The 19,229-nt window shown below is 46.8% G+C and overlaps 2 long non-coding RNA genes across 8 annotated transcripts in view; both read right to left on the reverse strand.

Moving 5' to 3' along the window:
* LOC144286940 (uncharacterized) overlaps window positions 1-19,229 on the reverse strand; it is an 82,763-nt gene that overhangs the window by 56,136 nt on the left and 7,398 nt on the right. The window lies entirely within an intron of this gene.
* On the reverse strand, window positions 4,082-18,859 carry LOC144286941 (uncharacterized). Its single transcript, XR_013354897.1, has 2 exons — window positions 17,959-18,859; window positions 4,082-6,164 (listed from the first exon to the last, which is right to left on the reverse strand). It is a non-coding gene; the product is annotated as an uncharacterized LOC144286941 (long non-coding RNA).

Consider the following 19,229-nt stretch of genomic DNA (forward strand, 5'->3'; position numbering starts at 1 on the left):
GAACAGAGTGAGTGAACAGGGTTTGGCATAGAAAAATTATAAAGGTTTCAACTGGATTTGTTTTACTAAGTAGAACCCCCTTAATACAGTGTTCTTTTTGTCAGAGTACAGTTTGACATATAACATTGTGTAAGTTTCAGATGTAGCACATGTTGATTTGATACACTGATATATTACAATATGATTGTCATAAGAATGAGATCATTAGTACCTCTATCATGGCACCTAATTATCATTTCTTTTTTTTTTTGTGGTGGGAATAATTAAGATCTAGTGAATTAGCAAGTATGATGACATAATACAATGTTGTCTATATTCACCATACTGTGCGTTCAGTCTCCAGGATTTGTCTTCTAGTTGTCAGTTTGCACTCTTAAAAAACACCTCTTCTATTCCCCCAGCCCCAGCTAATCACCATTTTACTCTGTTTTTATGAGTTTGACTTTTTTAGATTCCATATATAAGTGATATCATGCAGCGTTTGTCTATCTCTGTCTGACCTATTTCACCTAACATATTCTCAAGGTCCATCCATGTTGTTGCAAATAGCAAGATTTCCTTCTTTCTCCTAGCTGAACAACATACCATTTTTTGTATGTGTGTGTATGTGTGTGTGTGTGTGTGTGTGTGTGTGTATTGTATCTTCTTTATCCATTCATCCCTTGACTGGTAGATACTTAAGTTGTTTCCATATCTTGGCTATTGTGAATAATGTTGCAATAAACATGGGGGTGTAGATAACTCTTCCATATCCTGTTTTCATTTCCTTTGGGAGAGCCCCTTTATCTACAAATGCAGAAAATGAGGTCCAATGGGTTTTCCCCCACTTAGGTCCTATACCAGAGGAAGGCCAGGGAGTCAGGAGTCCAGGCACCCAATATGTCCACTACATCATCTGGGCCATTTTCAGAGGAGGTAGGACAAAATCTGAGCCACAGCAACAAAATGAGTGAGCAGGATGTGGCAGTGGCCGTGGCAACAGGACTAAGCCAGAAGTGGAGAGACGTGACAAAAAAGGCTTGGAGGTGAATTGAGGGGTGGCCAATGGCTGGTTTCCTCATGGAACATCCTTATTTTTGGCACGTTGACTAGTTGAGTGGCACCTGAGTCATCCTTCTCGAGGCCAATAACCAACTCAAACAGAGGAACTCACACATCACTCCCTTCACCTTGGGCATCGTGGGCACCCACCAAATATTTGTTGATTTGCTTTGACTCTGATGCTGGACCTATAAGCATGCAGTGAAGCGGTTTGTGTGCACCACCACCAAATGTGTTCTATTTGTGATGGGAAAATTCAGAGCAGGAAAAAATAAATCACCTCATTTACAGATAGCAGGCATTGCTCTTATTGAATCAAAATGTCCTTATTGACATGGAAACAAGAAACAGTTTAGCTAGAAGAACGTGGCAGAGAATGAAAATGTAGCATGGAGGTACCATTTTCACAGCTACGCCCATGCATAGTACCACTAGGTGTGGTCCCCTTTCTCTAGCTGGAGAAAGAGCCTCCCCAGAGAAATATGGATTTCAGTTCTACTCTCTCTCTCTCTCTCTCTCTCTTTTGGTTAAGATTTATTTATTTATTTGAAAGAGAGAGAGAAAGAGATAGCAAGAGAGAGCGGGGGAGGGGTAGCGGGAGAAAGAGAATCTCAAGCAGACTCCATGCTGAGAGCAGAGCCTAATGTGGGGCTCGATTTCACAACTCTGAGTTCATGACCTGAGCCAAAACCAAGAGTTGCATGCTTAACCGACTATGCCCCCCACCAGGGGCCTCCCTCAGCTCTATTCTAATAGCTGCATGATCTTCAGCATTTACCTCTTTGAGCTGTAGCCTTCTCATCACTAACACTGGTAAAGCACTTAGCATAATGGATGGTAAAGAGCAGGTATTCAGCACACATTAATTCTCCTTTCCTTCCTGATAAAAGTAGCCTGAGGAGAGAGACCAGGCTCCATAGGGAAAGAAAGAACAATCCCAGGGGGTCTGGTGGCAGGAAGATGGGAGTTTGGGAGAAAACAGAGGAGTAAGAAGTTGTCAGATCATGAGGCAAGCCTTGACGCTTGCAGAGAAGAGGAAGGAATGGGGCCATGACATCTAAGAGCAAGGTTCAGAATTTATGGACTCAAAGTCTACTTTAAAGCAAGAGCATCTAGGACACCTGGGTGGCTCAGCGGTCGGGAGCCTGCCTTCAGCTCAGGTTGTGATCCCAGGATCCCAGATGGAGTCCTGCATCCTCATCCCTGCGAGGAGCCTGCTTCTCCCTCTGCCTGTGTCTCTGCCTCTCTGTCTCAGTCTGTGTCTCTCATGAATAAATAAATAAATCTTTAAAAAAAAAATAAGGCAAGAGCATCTGGGGCAAGTTCAATTCCCTCTTTGGACCTCAGCATTCTCGAGCAAAAATAAGAAAGTTTTAACATTTAATATTGATCTTTGAAGTTCCTTTACTTTTATGGTCCAATGGTTTTAAACATGGCAAGGGGACATGGGCAAGGGAAATGTCCTTGTTGGTTGTCTTTTCCAACATGGATTAGAAGCCAAGTGGAGAAAGGAACTCTTCAGGACCTTGGGAACCTAGAAATTCTCAAGACAGTAACAGAGAGATGAGAGTGGGGCACATACATTATGTTCAGCCTGACAGGTCTTTACTCCTTCCTAGGCTCCACTTCTATTTGGGGGAGGTTGCATGGCAAGAGTGCTAAAGGGCACACTTTAATCTACTACAAAGAACCCTGAGATTGATCAAGTAGGTAAGAAAATCCATTAAAACCATCTGGGGCTTTAACCAGGCTTGACTCTAAAGGGAGCCCCTGTTCTAAGCATTTCTCTCCTGGCTGCCCTTCCAAGGTAAAGGAAGAGGATGAGGTAGGAATTCAAAGTAGAAGTCTATCATACCAAACAGCTGTCTCAATTACATCCTGACCTCTGTTAGTAATGTGGCCTGAGATGTGCTTATAGTTGATTCAGTCCCCTGAAACTTAAACACCTCCAAGATAGGCCAGGGACTTCTGAGACATCAGTGGTAAAAGACCAAGGAGCCGGAGAACCCCCCGCTGCCCAAGTTGGAAAATCAAAGGACACATGTATTCCTTGGCTTGGGTAGGTTGCCACTACTCTTCCCATCCAAATCATTTGGATCTGCGGAGCTAGATGTATTCGTTTCCTGGGGCTGGCTGCCATACAGAGCACCACGAACTGGGTGAGTTAAAACAATACAAATGTATTGTGTCATGGTTGCGGCAGCTGAACGTCTGAAATCATGGTATCAGCAGGGCCATACTTCTTCCGAAGGCACCAGGAGGGCAGCCCGGGTGGCTCAGCGGTTTAGCGCCGCCTTCAGCCCAGGGAGTGATCCTGGAGACCTGGGATAGAGTCCTATGTCGGGCTCCCTGCATGGAGCCTGCTTCTCCCTCTGCCTGTGTCTCTGCCTCTGTGTGTGTGTGTGTGTGTGTGTGTGTGTGTGTGTGTGTGTGATGCATAAATAAATAAAACCTTAAAAAAAAATGAAGGCACCAGGAAAGATCCATGCCCCTCAGGTAGTCCTTGGCTCATAGATGCATCAATCTTATCCTCTGTCTTCGCCTGATTATCCTCCCCGTGATTTCTTTCTTGGCTATCTGTGCCCAGATTTTCTCCTCATGACACTAGTCTAGTCATATTGGATGAGGGGCCCAATCTCTTCCAGCATGACCTCATCTTCACTAATTACATCTGCGATGCCACTATGTCCAGAGAAGGTCACATTCCGAGATACCGAGGAGTCAGGCCTTTAACATCTCTGGGGGGTGCACGATTTGTGATCAAGAAGTCAGGATTTGAAGTAACATTCTGAAAAGATTAAAGACCACGCACATTCACTCCTTGTACCCAGTACTCCTTCACCAGGAGTGATACATTAAGATGGACACAATGCAGGCAGCTTTACCAGATAAGTGGCCTCCAATCTCTCTGTCCATTGACTCAGACCTTATGTTACTCCTCCAGGAACTTGTAGGCTCTCGTAATGCATTCCAGTCACCAAGTAATACACCCCTCAAACGAATCTACACTGAAGCTGTTTATGTAACTAAGGAACCTTGATTATGTTGCATCCAAGTAGAAGTAAAATTTTTATTCTATTTAATGAAGGAAGGCTTTCTGGGGGAAAGGGGGGTCACAGAAGACTGAGATCAAAGACAGGCATCTAGGAGAAGCCATGGATATGAACAAATCCGCGCACTGACACAGTATCACACCAAATCATTTCCCCAGATCTCCACAAAGACACATTCAAGCCAGATACTTTCGGGGGGTGGGGGGAGCCCACAAAACAACATTGCATTTACTTCTGCCTTTGCTTCAGGTACAGAAAGTTGAAGGAGGGGGAAGGGAAGGGCCATAAAAAAAAAAAAAAGATCTCTCGCTGTTGTCTTTTGACGTATTATTTCTACATTAGTATTATCGGGCTAGTTACCGAAAGACAGATGCTGAACAAGAAGCTGATCACATTTCCCAATCTTATTTGCAAACAAGCATTCATTTCCTGCTTATCAAGGCACAGTGCGGGTACTTTGTCCATTCGAATCATTGTCTTAAGCCGGTGAGGCAAGCCACTGGGCAAGGTTCGCCCCAGCCAGAGCCTGGATGCTCAATGTCATTGAACTCAACAAGCAGATAATTAGTATTGAAAGGTGTGATTGCAGCCCAGTCGGCCAGGTAATCAGCCCCCCCCCCGACCCCCCATCCCATTTCTCGTCAGGGTTTTAGACCAATTGGAAATCTTAGCCCCAGAGGAGGCTGGAGAGAATTATCCTGGAAGTGTAGTATCCCTTTTCAAATATAAACACTGGACAATTATCCCAGGCCGTCGGCCCTCCCTCGCTCGGCACGCCAGGTCTGGACAGTGAGCAGAGGGGACCTGGCTTTTCCCAGGCAGGTCTGCCTCTCAGCCTTGGCTCCCCGGGGCGCTTCCATCAGCTCACTCACATCTTCCAAGACTGTCGCAACCTTGGGATGTCTGCAGACCGGGCCTCTTCATCCTGGTGCTTGTTTTGCAAACATTTGGCTGCCTCGTGGAAACCTGCCTCAACCTGAGGCCCGAGTTCCCTGCTGGCTGGGCTGGTGGAGGCTTCTTGAGAAGGGCTGGTCTCTTTTCCCAGTCGGATCTGATGGCTTGGAAGAGACAGAGTGGAACACATCTTTCTGCTATCTTCTTCAAAGACGGGATGCCAGGTCTCAGTTCTCAGAAACCAACAGCCATAGTTGACATTAAACTTGGTTCCATACTTACATGGGCATTCACATGAAAACACATTTTTTTAGGCAACTCGATAAAGCATCAAATCAGGACTTGCGTCTCCTTTTTGACCAGGGGTGGCCTTCCCTCCGTGGACAGGGGGTACCATCTGACCAGGTAGGTACATGTGGAAGTGTAATTGCCTCTGTTATCAAAGGATGCTTTCTCCATGTCTTTACAGTGCTTTGCCTTAACCAAACTCACAATGGCTACCGTAGTTAGACAGCAAAATAAACACGAGTATCCATAAAATACTGACTCTTCCAGGCTCCGATGGAGGCTGTGCAGCCGGCTACCTGCCCCAGACTCAGAGGGAGGGCCCAGCGTATAAACAAAGTTTGCATGCAAGACTCCGTGTATTATCAACATATCATGATCAGGCTCCTGCCAACCACACAGCAGACACATAACTCTACATTATGTAATGTGAACATCAGCAAGATTTTGGGGAGAAAGGCTTTTTGTTCCTTATTAGCCATCCTCCATGTAGGGCAGATGGCTTCTGGATGATGTCCCCAGAAGAGTGCAGAGTCCAGGCAACTGCTGTGCCTTCTCACCTCTAGAAAATGCTGACATTCCAGCGGGGGTCACTGGACAGAAGCCCCTTGGCCTTCTGCAGAAGAAGCCTCATTGTGCTTCGATGGAACCATATTTTCTTAGCATTTTATTATGAAAATTTCAAATACTCAGAAATCTTAAAAAGAAAAAAAACATACAGTAATCACTCATGAGATACAGATTTAAGATGTTACCATCTCCTGCATGGTGTTTGTGTCTCTGTCCCTTTCTCTGAGCCCCATTTTTCAAGAGCCTTGTCATGGGAAGGTCCTGGCCTGGAAATCAGTGCTCCCTGGTTATACCAGAGGCTTGCTGCAGCTTCTCACCAACCTGTGTCAGAAATGAGAAGAGCCCAGCTTACCGTCACAGACAGACCTGGGTTTTGATCACAACCCTTCCACTTACCAGCTAGGTGAACCTGGGCGTATTATCTGCCTTCAATGTATGATAGGCATAGAGCTAAATCCAATTAACCTATGCTGAGCATTTATTAGACGCCAAGAACTCTTCCAGGTGACACCCACTAGCCTAAATCCTCACAGTAACCTCTGGAGAGGTGCACTAGTGTTATCTTTCATTGTGGGGAACTGGGCTGGAAGCCCAGGCCCCCTGCCTTGTGGTGTCATTGTGAAATGAGCAATAGTAAATACAGTACATTTAGTACAGAGCTTTTACTTGCAGTGCCTTTTCAACAAATAATTCAAGGATTATTATTATTAGCTGTAGTAATATTTTAGAGAGGGCACCCAGTCAGTACCCAATTACAGCTCAGGACATAACCAACAACCAACAACAACAACAACAGCTCTGGCTGCCTTTTAATAGTTGAGGCTACCACTAGTATAGATAGCAACCTAGCTCTAAGGGTAGCACTTCCAAACTATAGGTCACCCAGAGAGCTATTTTCTATACGGCTGGCAAAAACCAAGCACTGCTTTGAGCGCTCAGATTTTTAATTCAGAACACTCGATGGTAGGGCTATGATAAAAAACTGGAAAATGTTAAAATGCCATAGTTAGGTACTTCCATGCCATATGAGACAAACAGAATTCAAACACAAGCACTTGTTAAAGTATACCTTTTATTGGCGGGATCATCTTTTTGTAAAAAGTGATGGAAATTTATCAAATCTAAACTCCGTCCATATGTTCTACTGTAAACATAGCTATTGATATTGTGGAAATATTTCCAGACTAGTTCATCTCCCATCTGTTCAGTGCAAAAATATTTTCCATGGTAGCTGCCATACAAATTCTAAACCCTAAAAGTTCTGCGGCTAATGCCCCATAGATGATTAGTTCTTCTCTGTTTCTTGGGTAAGACATGGGATTCCTTAAAGGCCAAGAGGCTGCCATCTTTCAGCCCCAAAATTTCTGGACTGCTTCCAACCTTTCCCTCATCCTAAACCCCTTCAAACTCATTCTAACCAGACTCCTCCATTAGGGAGCATGTCACTGATCTTTAAGGTAAATCTCTCTGCCTTAGGAAAAGCAAAGGCAAAGGATGAATGGATGCTAACTTTTGATGAAGAACCACCTTTGAGTACCATGGAAGCCCTGCAAGTGGTACTTTTCTAAGTGACAGAGCAAAGTAAACAGAGAAAAAGAAAGAAGAAGAAGGAAAGAAAGAAAGAAAGAAGGAAGGAAGGAAGGAAGGAAGGAAGGAAGGAAGGAAGGAAGGAAGGAAGGAAGGAAATAAGGAAGGAAAGAAGGAAGGAAGGAAGGAAGGAAGGAAGGAAGGAAGGAAGGAAAGAAAGAAAGAAAGAAAGAAAGAAAGAAAGAAAGAAAGAAAGAAAGAAAGGAAGGGAGGGAAGAAGGGAAGAAGGGAAGGAGGAAGGGAGGGAAGGAAGGAAGGAAGGAAGGAAGGAAGGAAGGAAGGAAGGAAGGAAGGAAGGAAAAAGAAAACCATGAATTCTAAATCCAGAGTACTGTTATACATTAAATAATTAATACCACCCATTGGCGTAAGTTCAGAGACCTGGCAACTGAAATAAATCCAACTACAGAACACATGTTTTAGAAAATTGAAAGCGCCCTACTGATACTGTCTTTCCCAAAGGGATGCAGCTTCCAATAGACCAAGATAGGACACTGTGGATAAATCTGATAGATTCTGCACCCAAGAGGACAAAGCAGAGGCATATTCTGGGTCTTTGCCAGTAATAGTTGAAGAAGATAAGTTAGGATTTGGGGAATTGGAGCTACAGTTTGAGCGAGAGATTCCCAGCCCAGGGAAGAGACAATGATCTCCCCCCCCAAAAAAAAAGAAAGAAAGAAAGAAAGAAAGAAAGAAAGAAAGAAAGAAAGAAAGAAGGAGATGGACATGTTCAGAAGGAAAAGAATTCAACAGTGATCGAAGAGTGCAACTCTCTCCCAAAGAGAGTTACAGGTGATTCCAGAGCTGTATCCACACAAATAGGATTCTTGCTAAAGTCCTAAGAGAAAGAGGAATGAAGGAGGGATAAGTAAGGTAGTAGGATCCATCAGGAGCCTACATACATTCAAAAGAATTATATTTAAGAACTTGCTATTGGGAAGGACTGTCCTCCCAAGACCTTTGGTCACATTAATCCTTCCTTGGGCCATGGAAGTTCACCACCAGCAGCTGACATGTCATCATGGAGAAACGATCAAGGATGGGGAAGAGAAAGTGATGTTTTAGGTGGGCTGGCAGAAAAACTTTGCGGACTGCCCTGTTTTTTAACATACCCACAAAACTATGTGAAGCCAAGTGTTCTTTACGCTGGGCCAGACTTTCCTACCCCACCTTGGGGGTCTGCCAGTTTTCGCTGGCTCTCTCTACCCTGTCAAGCCTTCTTGTGAAATGACTGGTACTTCCTGCTTCCCGTCGCACCCCAGACCCAGACACGCCACCTCTCCCTGGGTATCCGCCCTATGGTTTAATGAAAGGAAGCCAAGGGGCTCCTGAGGACACAGAAGCCCCTGTTCAGATGAGGACAAAAAGAACAGGGTCATTTCCCTCCCAGTTTCCTCGTCTCCTTCCACCTTTCTCTGCACCCCCCACCCTCACCCCCATCCCTTACTGTGGTCATTGATCCCGGGCTTTAATTCAGGGCTGCATTCCTGTTCCCTTGTGTCTCAGGCTCCCAGCTGCAAGGCCATGGGGGATGTTCAGAGAGTTCCAGCTCCAAGAAATTCTCATCTCCATAGACCTGTCTTGTCTACCCACCTCCCACCTGGCCTCCAGAGAAACAGCCAACATTCCTTCAGTCCCACAGAGAAAGGGTGTGACTTGGATTACTCAGTGAAGCCTCCAAGCCAGCATCTTATGCCCCCCCAAACAATAGAGTTGTATTTTTCTTGGACTCCATTCTTTTTATTTGGTTTCTCCTTTGATTAGCAGAAAGAACGCTACTCCCTCCCCCTACTTTTTTGTTTTAAATCCACCAGCCCTGTTCTTCTGCTCTTCCGGCAGAACCCAACCCCCAACCGCAGTAAGGTAAAGCCTTGGATCATGAACCTGAGTGACGTCAGTGAGCTTGAGAAACGCCATCCGTTTCTCCTAGGCTTTCTCACACGTGGGAATTGTCTCTTGGGAATCTACATCCCATCTCTGATCTGTTTGTTTTGGATGCTAATCCCAGGACGCTGGGTGAGGTGTTAGCAGACTGACCTTTCCCGTTTTCTGAGTCAGTGATCTTAGATCACCAAGTCAGGCGCTAAGTGTTGAAAATTAAAATCAATGTGTGGGGCCCCATAAGCGGGAGCCAGGAAGGCGGGAACAAAAGGGTGAAAGGGAAAGGTGACACCTCAGTTTTGGTTGAAACAAAAAGACAAAAACCTATCGATCTGCTGCTGTCAAACTCATCCTCATCAAGATTCTGCTCAAGAGCCTCATGCTGTGAGGCTCACATTACAAAGAATATTACATGGACATGACCTCCTCTTGGCATGTCCGCATTACCTTTGAAAGGGCTAGCCCGGATCTGAGGTCCCAAGGCAGCTTCTGGCCATCCCCAATACCCAAAACTTCCTGGCATTCAGGGAGTTTCTATCTGGTTGTCTACTGAGCCCCTGCAGTACCTCAGGCTGCAAAGAGTATTTATGAAGTATCTTACCTTTCACCAAGCTGGGGCATTTCGGGCACCCACCACTTCCACCCCCAGCTTCTCTAACAAGCAGGCAGATGTAATGGAATAACAATGTTGATAAGGCCAGGTGTCTGGTTTGGATTGGCTTTTTAAATCTAGCTCTTATCTGGGATGTCAAAACTAGTAAGTCAGAGTCAACGCAGCTTAAATTAAATATCAGCGGGAACTCAGACAAGACAACTTCTCATTTTTACTATGAAAAAATTGGCTCATTGAGAAGGATGGTGCTTTGCAGAAGATCACAGAACACGTTTACAGGAACGCAGAGGTCACATTTTTTTATCTCTAGGGATTTAGGGTTATTATCAGAAAGATATATGGAGGTTGTATCGGGTTGACAAACATTTAGGTTTAACCAAACGTCCTGCCCATCTCTTTAGACTGTGTTGCATTAGTCTTCAGAATGCCCGTATCCCCCAAACCAACAACAAAACACTTTACTCCCGGCTGACAAATTCCAGCCCATCTTCTGGACTTCCTTCTCCTTCAGCATATCACACGCAGCAGGTGCAATTCTTTTCAACAAATATTTCTTTTCAACAAAGAAATATTCTTTTCAGTATTGTTTGAAAAGAAGTATTTGTTGAACATCAGTCACATGCACAGCTTTTGCTCAGATAATAAAAAAGATACAGAATCTGCTTGTGAAACCAACCGTCCTAATATACTTTCCATATATGTGTTTCTAAAAATCAGCAATTCCCTCTTTTCTTTTTTCTACAATCCCGTTCTGAAGAAGAGACAACTTAATCATAAAAGGAAAGAAATTATCTCTATTTCCTTTTCCCAAGAACACACATACATATGCACATACACACTCAGACACACACACATGCGCATGCATTCCTGTATAAAATCATTATTTGTCCAGTACGATTTACACAGACATCATGGATGTAAATATACTAGACCTGTCGAAATCTGAACTCCAAGTATGCATCCTTTTTTTTTTTTTTTTTTTTTTTCAGGCTCCACCAAAAGAAAAAGAGGAAAAGGAAAACTCAACAAGCCCCTAAAGGAGTCAGATCCCCCTCTATATTGTCAGGTAATTGTTAGCAGAAATGGGCTGTAATAACAAGCCATTTTAAAGGAATGTCAATTCAATTCTGTCTTGCTTAAAGAAGATCCAGAGTCTGCCTTTGTTCCTAACCTGAGCAGTTTTGAGGAAATAATACCTTCTTTCAGAAACTGTGGGGAATTTGCAAGGTAGGGCTCCTGCTTTCCCAGATAAGCACGGGCAGGAGTGGGGACTGCTGGCCAGGAGGAGGCTAGCTCTGGGGGTCAGCCAGCACCCAGGGAGAGGGCCAACCCAGCCACAGGGAGCGAGGTGAGGGGGCGGCAGGAAGCCAGTGCCTTGCTTTCAGAAACTTATAAAGGATCTCTCCTCCTCCTCCTCCTCCTCCTCCTCCTCCTCCTCCTCCTCTTCCCTGTGGACTCGGCAGCCAAGGCCTCCCCAGTGGCAGAACCACCAGTCTCTTAGGCAACGTGTCCTTCGCCCTCCCTGCTGACGGCATGTTTGCAGTCTGGGACGCTTTCGTGCAGCTGCGTCTTTCCAAGAGCCTGAGGTTTAGGGTTTGGGTGAGCTTGGTGGTTCGCTTTTTTTTTTTTTTCCTCCCCCTACCTTTTTATTCACAGTTTCCAATACACAAAGCACTTTACAACATCCATGGAAACCTCTGTGGCCACAGACTTAGAAAAAGACAATGACGGAGCGTCAGCCACACACGGGGAAGGAATATGGGAGTGTCCACTTATGTGGCATGGTTGTGTTGCTTTCTCTTTTGCTAATCGGGTCCCCAAAGCAGTGTTTGTTTTACTTTTTGTTTTTTTTTTTTTTTTAATTTTTGTCTGTGTTTTATTTCCGGGGTTCTTGTTGTTGTCGTTTGGTTTTGTTTTTGTTGTTTGTTGTTGTTGTTTTCACTAAAGGCCAGAATGACAAGGGCTTTAGAGCAAAGACATGATGGATGTAAAAATGCCATTGCCCTTGAGCTGGTCCATGTGGGTAGTTGTACAGCACGGCGGAGCCAAGCCTCTCGTTGACATTCGTGAAATGTTTGTGGAATGAATGTGTGCCACTTCTTTAAAGAGCTCTGTGTCATTGTTAGAACATACGGGAAGCTTCTTAGAGGCGAGAGTCCTAACATTTGAAGTCGTCATCATTCCTGTGCCCAGTAGGTTCCCTGGCTCACCTGAGAGGGATCTGAGCTCAGGGGACCGCAATTAAATGTGACCTTTGTCCTCTGGAAATCTGCTGTCCTTATTCTGTATATTCTCTGGAGACAGTCCTTGGCAATCGCATTTACCCCCACTTTTCCACCTCTTCCAACCAATTATACAGGAATAATTGCCAAAAATTAAGACTGAGACCCATTGAATTCTAAACTGACTCTTTGGCGGAAAAAAAAAAAAGGCTAGAACAATGGGAAGGACTATGTCATCATCAGGGGTCCCACCTTCTGTGTCCCAGCTTCCTCTCCCCTTAAACCGGCATCACAGCCTCCTCTGGGCATGTGAAACATGACCAAGTTTTAAACATCAGTCTTTGCTGTACAAACGAAATGTGTCATCATTCAGACCACGTTTGAACCAGAGGATGTTAATTTTGATTCATCCCAAAAGGACACATCCTGCAGCTTCAGGGGATAAGTCAGGAGTCTGTGCAGAGGGGGAGGATGGTTCACAAGAGCAAACAGTGAGTACCAACGGCAGGTGCAGGCCACCACTGAGATCATCAGGTCACCACTTCCGCCATGGCTTGTGCAAAATGCAAGACCCCAAGTAGGGCTTAGCATTGCCCCACAAAACACAAAGTCCCAAGGAAATAAGGCAGGACCCCAAAGAGACAAGTCTGTGGATAAATAGTTTCCCCCACCAAAGAAGAGAGATGACAAGGGCAGAGCCTGCCTAATCTTCTAGCAAATGAATTTTATGCAGGAAGTAAGCATTTGAGAGTTGGTAGCTACTGTCTTCTTGTTCCACTGTTGTTGTGAGTGGGTTTTTACCCCTTCATACTTAGAGCTGTGAAAGTTTAGACAGAATTAACCCGTCTAGACTTCTGTTTTCTTATTTGCTAAATGGGAAAAGAAAGAACTATAATGAAACTTTTTTTTTGGGGGGAGGGGGGTAGTACAGGCGCTGCATCCAGGGAAAGCCTTTTGCTCACCACGGAGCACACAGTAAGGGCTCCGCAAACACTTCCCCTTGCTAATAAATGTCCCAAGAGATCAGAAAAGAAAATTTACATCAGGGTGATAACGGTGAGCCTGCACTTATCCAAACGAGGACTTGCCTGGATTTAAGGGGAGAGTGACAACCCACTTCTGCCCCAGATGACAAAATGATCTGGGAAATCTGGACAAGCCTGGATCAAGGGGTGAAAGGGTGCCACATACCCCCGAGAAACAAGAAATGCCACAGGCCTCAGAGAAAAAGGACGTAAAGGGATTGCCATGAGACGAAATCAGCCGCCGCACCACTCCTGCAAACCCAGAGAAGTTCTCATGAAAGACAAATTAAGAGGAGGGAAGACACGATAGAAGTGCATGGTTCAAGTCACACTTTGTTCTCTGCTCCCCGGGAGAAAGGCCGCCAAACTCTTGATTAGGAAAGAAAGGAGGAGATAAGATCAAAAACTGCACTTGACAAAAGAGCGGAGCGCCAGTCTCTCCTCGTGACCCAAAAAAGGAGGGCCAGTGCGGGGAGGACAGGGCTGCGGGGGCGCGGGTGGCCTGCGTGCCTGGGAGCAGGCCTGGATCTCAGGGCAGCGTGTGTGCGCCTGGGCACCCGCGCAGCTGCCTCTCCCATTAGCTGTGTGACCTTGAGCAAGCCACACGCTCTTCTCGGGGCTTCAGTTTCTTCACATGAAAAGCACAGAGTAATTTCTTCCCCTCACCACCTCCGGGAGATGTCCAGGGAATAGAGTTGACGAGTGGATGTAAGGGCACTTCAAAAGCAGAAGCAGGAAGCAGCAGCAAGGAATATTCATTAGCAGTGGGATTATTTTTTCAGCGATAGGTGAGAAGGCAGGGAGCAGATGCATAGATGCATACGTGTGCTTTAGAGTGATGGGCCTGTAGGAGACCAGAGAGGAGAAGGAGTGGGGTCCCCCGATCCTTTATGGGAAGGAGCCGTCCTGCGGCGGAACTGTGCAGAGCCATAGTAAGTGAGTCCAGGCAAAGAGGCATACGGCCTTCAGTGTGGACAGAAGTGGACATAGTGCCTCGGGCAGGGCGTGGGAAACACAGGCTCTCAACAGCCTGAGGTCCAGATGAAGGCTTCTCCTCTCCAAGCAGGCACCCCCTACCCCCCCTACTTCCTACGTGGGGCGCCTGCCCTCTGGCTGGAAGAGAATGCTCCTTCTCACCCCCTCACTGCATGGCCCCACCCACTTGAGCAAAAAGTCTCACCCAGCCAAAAGCTAAAGCACTTTTGACATTTAATACCTAAATGCATACCTGTTGATATTAACTCCGCCCACCCCTCCCACCTCACCCCACCCTCAAGCCAGTGCAATAGTTGCTGAAGCTAGTGATCCTCCTGCTCCTGTTTCTCATTTTCCTGCACCTCTTCCTTCTCCTTCTTCTAAATAAATCACAGTTTGGATTTAGGGGCAGGGATGGAGATGGGTGACACTGTGTTTCAAATGCCTCCGGTTGGAAAGGCTGTAGAGTGTTAAGTCCAAAGTGAATTGTAAGTCCCCAAAGCGCCTAGGCAGGGCACATCCATATACACACACTTGCAACCTTGCTTTCCCTTTAAATCCTCCCTCCCAGGAGGAGCTGGGGAGGGATTTGTGTTTCTGGGGCTCTTGGGACTGCAGTCCCTGGGGCCATCTGGGAGTGATTAGCCTACAGATTTCAGGTAGCTCCAGCCACACGTGCAGCCCACATGACACCCCCTAATTCCATACCCACAGCTCTCCTTCTCCAAACAAACAGCAGTGCCGTTTGCAGAGAAAAGAAAATGCCTTCCTTAGAGGAGCTGCAGGGGAAAGCCAGGTCATACTTGTCTCCTCTGTACTCCCCCTCCAGCCCCCCCCACCTCCACACACACACACACACACACACCACCACCACCACCACCACCACCCCGCCCACCATTCATTCAACAGTCAGTCACTCCGGGACTCATCCATGAAAGGACTGTGCTTTATGCTTAGAAAAGCAAGCAAGAAAACCAGGAAGAAAAAAATATTTATTATCATTGTATATTTGGGTAGCAAAGTCTAGAGGTTTTAGAGGTTCTGATATGTTAATAATGACTTCGGTTTGTGGTTTGATTGTTTTCTCAAAACCTGTAAATCCAGGCCAGAAATGTGTAAAGATTGCAATCTGAAAGCTTTATGTCCATCACTCCAAATATTCTCCAAAGGCATGTCTCTAACACCCTCTCTTATACAAAGAAGTCAGAGAGCAAGAAACTTAGAAGAAGCTTCCAGGCAAGGACAGACTTCCTTGTGAGTGGTACAGATAGCCATCTATAGGACACATTTGAGGGAAGCCACAAAGCCGTCTCATCTAATTGGCCTAGGTATCCCACTCTGTGCCTGGTAGCTGAAATGTGTCACTAGGCATTCATTGATTTGGCTAAATTTTGATCATTCATTCCTGCACTGAGCACATACTCACAGTAGACAAATGACAGCATGAAAGGGCATGAACAAAATGTTATAAGGACACACAGAGACAGGAGCAAAGATCTTTTCTTAGAGAGACGTCAAGTCCCCACGGAGGGCGACATTTGAACTGGATCTCCTTTTCCTACCACCAGGGTCTGGCTGCCTCTTGGACTGAGAATATACTGACCCTTAATAGTCATTTACTCTATAGTCTGAATGAGCTAAGACAAAGGTAGGTGAGGGCCGCTTTTATTGGAACAGACGCCCTTCCCTCGAAAGAGAGAGGAGTACTTGGGAGAAAGAGTTGTACGGAACGCTCCCCAGTACCGTAGAAAGGAAAATCTTGAAGAAGGGGGAAGAAGCCAGTGCATCAGTCTAGGAAGCCAGGGCTAGTTCCAACCACGGGTCATTAAGAAACAGCCAAAGGACATGGAAGAGACTTGAGGAGTCAGGGATGCTCTTAGGCACGAGCAATTATAATAATAACTCTTTCCTTCTAAGGGAACATTGCTTGGAATTTTTAAGAATCAAAAGAGAATCTAATCGTTTCCCCGAACTCATTCTTAAGTCTCGGAGGCAAACTCACTCCCACTTCCTGGTTGGTCTGACTGAAAAATCAAAGCGTCCTTGGCAGAAGTAAAATTGGGCTGGGGAAGCAAGTGCAAGGACACGAGAAGGGGGTAGATGAGCGTTCCTTCCATCCTGTATCTGATCTGGACGGAACTAGCCCAAAAGTTGGCTGAAGCAGGTCTCAGGCTCCACTGAGCTGAGACAGGTAAGCTTGGAAGCAGAGGTCCCCACTGATATCACCCTGAAGCCCTGCTTTCCTCAGACCTAAGTTCCTGAAGGGGAGTCAGAATCCAGAGTACCTCCTAAGTGCCAGGAAAATAAAAAGCAATTAGTGACTCTGGCTTTAGGCAGGATCTAGAGGGGAAAAAGAAATCCTGGAGCCCCACAAAGCTCCACCTCCCTGGGCCTCTTCCGGAACCACAATGTTCAGCCCACTCAGCGTTTGGCCAATGCCACTCTCTCCTCCCTCAGAAGATTTCTTTGCTCCTGGAAAATCATCTGGAAACTGTCATCACCACTGTGCTGGTTGGCAGATGTCCCCCAAAGAGAGAGTGAAGCGTACCACACACTACAAGGCATTTCTGGGCTTGGACCAAGAAAGCGGAGGGGTGGGGGTGGGGGTGGGAGGTGATGGCTCAGGCAAAGAGCGGCACAGCATGACCAGAGATGGAGGACGAGAGGTGACTTCTGGGGCCCAGGAAAGGGATGGAAAGGAACCTGCCATTGAGCCAGGTGTTCGGGACCACTCCTCCCTCCTGATTGGCCTTCCCCTCAGCACTCTGATGGAGGCCCAAGGATGGGAGGGGAGGCAGCTCTCTCCTTGACCCGCACACTCTTTTGGAGCAAGGAAATAGAAATCCGTGGTAGAGGCAGAGAAAGAAGGTCTCGGGACACAAAATGCCCAGGGGGGCAAACACGGGGGTATTGGGTGGACAGAGGCTGAATTCTGGCAGAAACCGGACATGAAGACAGTAATAGTAGAGACCTCACCTTGTCCCCTTTGGATGCAGGGGCACATAGTAAGGCCCGCAAATGTATTTGCTGAGCTGCTTTGTAGGGGGGGCGCTGAGAATGATCGGTGCTGAGCTAACCGGGCGACAGATGACAAGTGGAAGAATGACAAGATGTCTCCGCTGGGTTGTACTTTCTCCACCCACAACTGTTCTCCATCGTCTGAGCCCCGGAGCCAATTCTCAGGCACATCCCCCCGGGTGCTCCAGGTCCTGCTCCAGATCCTCCTTCTGGGGTCACCCATGCCTCAAAATCTGCAAGCATCTGCTGCCTATGATTCCTCATGACGTTAGTGTAGTTGAGGATCAGAGGAAAACTAGATTCTGGGCTCCCTCCGGAGACTTTGTCCCAGAGCCCCCCCCACCCCGCCCCGGGTAGAAGTGGACCCTGGGGGCAGGGGGGTTCGGTGAATGCCTGGGGTCAGTGTCTGTGCCGAGACCACCGAGTGTGCCTTCCTTTCCTATAGGAATATCCACCCTAGCCAGACACCACCTTTTCTCCTAGTTGCTGAGAGAGACATGTCACCCCGAGAGGTGTCTCCATCACTCCAGGGAAGAATTTAAGGGAAAGATGCCTACATTCAGGGCCCTCTGAGACTGTACCTTCTCTTTTAAAGAATAATCAATGCCCTGATGATTGAATCTATGGGGACCTTATCCCTAATTTATAGCAGGAACTGCTTATTTGTCTCTGCTTTGCACGTGGATATTAAGGCACACGAGGGTAAAAAGACAGTCCACTGCCAACCCAAGCTGACAATTTTGTGAGCTTTCGGAGCACCCCAAAGGGAAGCCGTTTCTGCAAACAGTCCATACCTTGTCCAGACTGTGCTCTGCTGGGCCTTCCCTTGCATTTCAGCCAATCTGGATGCTGGGGGAGAAGCAAGTTCCAGTGCTAGGACTCAGTGTGAAAGCAAACAAGCCTCCCTTCCTGGTTGGATGTAAATACATTGTGTTCTAAAGATAGTAACAGGGACGCAGTGAGATCTTCTGGGGATTTAAGGGAGGTGGAAGGAACAAACAAAAACTGTCCTTCTCTTCTTTGCCTGGCCAAATGTCATTTTCATTAAAAAAAAAAAAAAAGTGAGGAGGAGGTGTAAGGGGAGGGGAAGGGCATTTAAGACTCCACTTACACCTTTTACACCAGTGAAAGGGTCTCGGGAGAGAAGAGGTTAAAGAGAAATGGGGGAAAATGCAGGAAAGGGGGGAAAACACCCGACTTTCTCAAAATTCCCTATCTGCCTATTCAAAGCTGAGACTTCCAGAGGCGGCCCTGGCTTCCCCTTCAAACAAACCCGGAATGGAATCGCGTAATAACAGTGTCTCTCCCGCAGGCTTGCAGACAGCAAGCCGCACCAAGAAATTAATTGGAAATAAACAAGGACATTGTAGGCAGCCCAGGGGTCCCCACCGCAGGTCCCCCCACTGCAGCCCCCACTTCCCAGGTTGTTTTGTGACGTCACAGCTCGGAGCCCACTCCGAAGACAGAGCCCTCCGCATTAGGAAATCACCCTCCAGCAAACTCCAAAGTTGGGGGCTGACTCAGTGGCCTCGGCCCCTCCCGGGTCCCGGGACAGAAGGAGCTGCTGCCACCGGACCTCCCACCCAAAGTCAGGCCACCGGGCTTCGGGCTCACGCTGCTGCAAAGCTAAGCACAGTTAGCAGCTGCAGGATACCCAGTTTGCCTCAGTGACTCTACAGGTTCCAGTAACCCCAGAAGATGTGCTCTGCACCCCCCCCCCCCCCCGGAGACTGGAGGGCCAGGGTGAGAGAGAAAAGGCTTGCAAGAAAGTCACAAGACAACTCGTCTTTAATCCTGACAGTTACCTTTGGAATTATTTCTTAAGAACATTTTTCCCTTTTCTGTGGTTTGATGGAAACATTTTTCTCTGATTGATAAAGACCCGACATAATAACCCACCCAATAGGGCATCTTAGTGGGAGTAGCTGATTAGAGTCCCTTCCGCCTGAGATGAGGTCACGGCTATAGAGCCCAGGCTACCCTGGGAGACTCACACAAGACTGTGCTGAGAATCTCTGCTCTTTTCTGCCCCGAGTCCACCCTGGGACTGAACACCCCCCTTACA

Source organism: Canis aureus, chromosome 16 (genome assembly GCF_053574225.1).
Source record: "Canis aureus isolate CA01 chromosome 16, VMU_Caureus_v.1.0, whole genome shotgun sequence".
Classification (NCBI taxonomy): domain Eukaryota; kingdom Metazoa; phylum Chordata; class Mammalia; order Carnivora; family Canidae; genus Canis; species Canis aureus.